Source organism: Podarcis bocagei (assembly GCF_964188305.1).
Source record: "Podarcis bocagei genome assembly, chromosome: 6".
In the NCBI taxonomy this organism is placed as follows: domain Eukaryota; kingdom Metazoa; phylum Chordata; class Lepidosauria; order Squamata; family Lacertidae; genus Podarcis; species Podarcis bocagei.
Window position 1 is genome coordinate 70,324,937 of NC_138130.1, and position 4,613 is coordinate 70,329,549.

Sequence of the window (4,613 nt, forward strand, 5' to 3'; positions counted from 1 at the left end):
ACCCAAAGGCAACCAAAGGACAAGATTCCACGAATGGTTTGTGAAATTGAAATTGCAAATGTGAGATGGCCTGTGTTCATACAATGTCAGACAAACGCATCTTATTTTTCTTAACAAATGGGATGTCACTTTTCAAAATCTTCACAAAGTGGTTTACCAGCTAAATGAGAGACATATAATAAAATATAAAACCATAGGGGAAAAAACAAAAACCATAGAAAAACACCAGAAATCTCAGAAACAGTAGCTCAAAAAAGTTCCTAAAAGTCAAACACAAACCAGCAGGATATAGCATAAATAGAAGTCTGTCTTCCTTTAGAGGTCTTCCGCTTGAGAGCTTCCTAGCAGCATCTTGTTGGCCGCTGTGAAAACAAAATGGTGGACCAGATGGGCATTTGGCCTGATCCAATAGGGCTGTTCATACATTCTTGTGCAGAACAGGTCTGAAGGTATAGTCTGAAGACACATAAGGAGGTCTGGGGCTGGTCAGTGCTTAGATGGGTGAATACCTGGGAACCACATGAATGCTACCTTGAGTTCCATGACAGAAGGTGGAATGTGAATGTAATAACATAAATAAATAAAACACCCCAATAGGCACAGAATATTTTGGCTTAAATGTGTGTTTATTTTAATGCAATCATTCAGATCCATTTTTAGATGTAAATCTCTTCTCTTCAAATTGTTTGTTGAAGCCAATAAAATTATTTTGAGAAAAAGTTATTTTAAAATTGCAGGAGCTAATTATCTAGCAAATATATTCTTTGTGATAATTGGTACTTTATTAATTTTGTGTTATTTAGAACATGGTCTTTGTAACCTTTTGTTTGTGCTATTCCAGGATTACTTTTGCAGCAGAGTGAAACATGAAACGTGTCCTTCTTTGATCAAACTTGAAAGGTCTGAGAAATGGCTCATTTCCCAAAAACATTTACAGAGTTAAAACAAGACTGTTTGCATGTAGTCTTATCTGTCATCACTCAACACTATTGTTAATGCTACAATACTATAAATACACTGAGTACAATGTGCATTGATCTGTTGACCATATGCTAGATATTCTCCCATCCGTTATGCAAATCAAACTTTTTGTAAACACATTTTATTTTCATAACAAACACAAACTATTTAAGAACTGCAGCAAATGTTTCTGAAGCGTATCTTGAATTCATTCCCCCCCACACACACACATAACAATGAATTATGTTGATTTTGTTTATTACATTTCTATGCCATCTTTTCCTCCAAGAAGCTCAAGCTGGCATACATGGGTCTCCCCAACCTCATTTAATCTTCAGAATTACTGACAAGTGAGTTGCCTAAGGCCACCTAGTGCGCTTCATGGCTGAATGAAGATTTGAATCCTGGCCTCCTAGGTTACTCTAATTCCTACAATTACACCACCCATATGCATCTAAGTCATACTCATAGGCCCACTGCAATGAGTGGACTTAAATACCTTGCATATTACTAACATTGACGAGCACCCACTAAATCAGGGGTGAGGAACATTAAATGTGTCCCTTCAGCTCTCCTTATATGGCCCTTTGCAACTCTCCCCAAGCCACACCCCTAACTTCATCATCATCATCATCATTTTTAATTTGCATACTGTCTTTCTACCTTACAATGCTCAAGGCGGTTTACAAATTGAAGAAACAAAACATGTACATCTTATAACAATCTAATGCAATAAAAAAATATGGTAATAAAGCATAACTTCAAAATAAGCAACCTACATCAAAAGCAACATTCAACAATCATTAGAATAGTATAAAATAATAATATCAGCATATAAAAGTTAAAAAGAAATTCACTCTTAACAGTTACAATAAACTACAATAAATAAAACAGCAAGCCACAGTATATCAAATAATACAATACAAATTGAGAAGCAGAGACTAGAGGGTGGAGCAAGGCAGGTGGAAAAAGGCCTTGCCTGATGAAGTCTCTCCCCTCACAGTTCTTCTTCCAGGAACAGCTCCCTTATGAGGATCAGAGAGAGCTCCCCTTGCTCGGTCCCAGCTCCTGCCAACCTAGCAGTTCGAAATCACGTCAAAGTGCAAGTAGGTCAATAGGTACCGCTCTGGTGGGAAGGTAAACAGCATTTCCATGCACTGCTCTGGTTTGCCAAAAGCAGCTTAGCCATGCTGGCCACATGACCCGGAAGCTGTACACCAGCTCCCTCAGCCAGTAAAGTGAGATGAGCACTGCAACTCCAGAATCGTTCGCAACTGGAACTAATGGTCAGGGGTCCTTTACCTTTATTGCCGGAGGGAGGGGCAAGGCAGGTGGAAGAAGGCCTTGCCTGATGAAGTCTCTCCCCTCACAGTTCTTCCTCTGCTCCCCCCCCCCCAAGTGTTTTTGCCTGGCTGGAATGCATCCTTGAATTCTGATCCTTCCTCTTGCTTCTCTGAATGGAGGAGTGTTTTTGTTATCCTCCTGTACAAATGCAAACTTTAAATTTATTCCTCCACCCACTTTTGCCTCTGTTTGCCTTCAGCATATTCAAAAATCTCTATAATAAGTTTTGAATAAAGGTTAGGAATGGGGACGGGTTCCTGTCACATAGCATGCCTGCTTGCCTGCCTAGTAGCTTCATCTTCCTCCTCAACAACCAGCTGGCACCGCACCCCATCATGTTTTGCTTCATTTCTTTAAAAAAAAAAAAAAAAAAACCTCACAGCAGCCAAACTGCTGCTGGAGCAAAGCTTCAAATATTTATATTTTCCAAGATTCCTAAATTCCACCCTTCCTCCAGTCTGGAGTTGAGGGCTTCTAACAACCAGCCTTACAAAATAGCACATTGTTTAGACCATAAGGTCCTAACAACAATAACCAAGCAACAAGTAATATCATTAAAACAGCACCCAAAGCTAGTTTTTTGTTGTTGTTTTTTAAAAAAGATTTTCTTGGTTTACAAAAGTATGTACATTGTCTCTTTTCTCAGGTTGTTAAGTCTTTTCTATATATCAGTTACATATGATATGAGACATTAGTGCTGTATACAGAATAAAGCTGGGAAACTCCTCAAACTCATAGAACAAAAAAAGAAGGGAAATTGACTCACTAGAGATCAATAAAACAATTATCAACGTTCTATACTCAAAACAACACTTTTACAAATATGGGAAATAAACTCCAGACTATTAGCGAAGAGATGAAAGGGGGCAGGGGAAAAGGATCACTCTAAATGAGAATATAACGCATCACTAAAAAAAGATGGTAACATGACATTCTCCACCCAACAAATAACCTCAGAATTTGCTGGATTCTACTCAAACCTATACACCTCCCACAATCCATCTGAGCAGGATGTCAGAAATTTCCAGAACTAGTTTATTATACAAATGCCTGGTCAGTAGCAAAAATGTCTGCATCTCAGGGTGTTGCTGGACCCACAGGGGTTGTAGAATTAAAGATGGCAGGAGGCATATGGCTGTGGGGAGCTTTTCTCCAGCTGTGCACAAGCATATTTCCTGTGAATTGTTTAAGGAACAAAACAATGAAAATGTTATGGGGATTCCCACTGTGGCAACATCATGTGGGGGGACATGAGTGTCAGACCACCCAGCCAGCCCACCCGTAGCAGCACCACTGTGACCAGGATGCAGTCATTTCAACGATATGTAAAAGCTTGCCCACTGGAGTTTGTGACCCTTTTCCTTTGACCAGCGACCCCTCCTTTTTTTTTTTTTATAAAATTTTTATTGGTTTTACAAGATTTTTAAGAAAAACAGACAAACATTAAAAATGACAAACATACACGTATAGTTTCAAACGCATTTTCATAAACCTCCTTTCTAGGACTTCCCCATACCCCCCCTCTCTGCATCCCAATGTCCATAGTTCAACTAGCAATTCCCAGTTATTACTTTCCAATCTCTATCCTCTTAGTCCTCTCTTACACTCTGACCTTATGTCCCTGTACCCCTTTGTTTCAGGAAACTACGACATTTTAACATTCATTAAGTTTATAGTAGTCCTTAAGATAGCTTTTAAATTTTTTCCATTCTTCTTCTACCGTCTCTTTTTGTTGGTCACGGATTCTGCCTGTCATCTCGGCGAATGTCATGTAGTCCATCACTTTCATCTGCCATTCTTCCAAAGTGGGTAGGTCTTGTGTCTTCCAATACTTTGCGATAAGTATTCTTGCTGCTGTTGTGGCATACATGAAAAAAGCTCTATCTTTCTTTGTCACCAATTGGCCGACAATGCCCAAGAGGAAGGCCTCTGGTTTTTTAGAAAAGGTACATTTAAGTACCTTTTTCATTTCATTATAGATCATTTCCCAGAAGGCCTTAATCTTCGGGCATGTCCACCAAAGGTGATAGAAGGTACCTTCAGTCTCTTTACACTTCCAACATTTGTTATCGGGCAAATGATAGATTTTTGCCAGCTTAACTGGGGTCATGTACCACCTGTATACCATTTTCATAATGTTTTCCTTTAAGGCATTACATGCCGTAAATTTTATACCGGTGTTCCATAACCATTCCCAGTCAGCTGACATAATGTTATGTCCAACATCCTGAGCCCACTTAATCATAGCCGATTTAACTGTTTCATCCTGTGTGTTCCATTTCAACAACAAGTTGTACATTCTAGATAAA

The 4,613-nt window shown here is 39.1% G+C and overlaps 1 long non-coding RNA gene across 1 annotated transcript; it reads left to right on the forward strand.

Moving 5' to 3' along the window:
- The first annotated feature begins 814 nt into the window (after positions 1–814).
- Positions 815–2,886, forward strand: LOC308588881. Its single transcript, XR_014008963.1, has 2 exons — positions 815–1,519; positions 2,546–2,886. It is a non-coding gene; the product is annotated as an uncharacterized lncRNA (long non-coding RNA).
- The last annotated feature ends 1,727 nt before the right edge of the window (positions 2,887–4,613 follow it).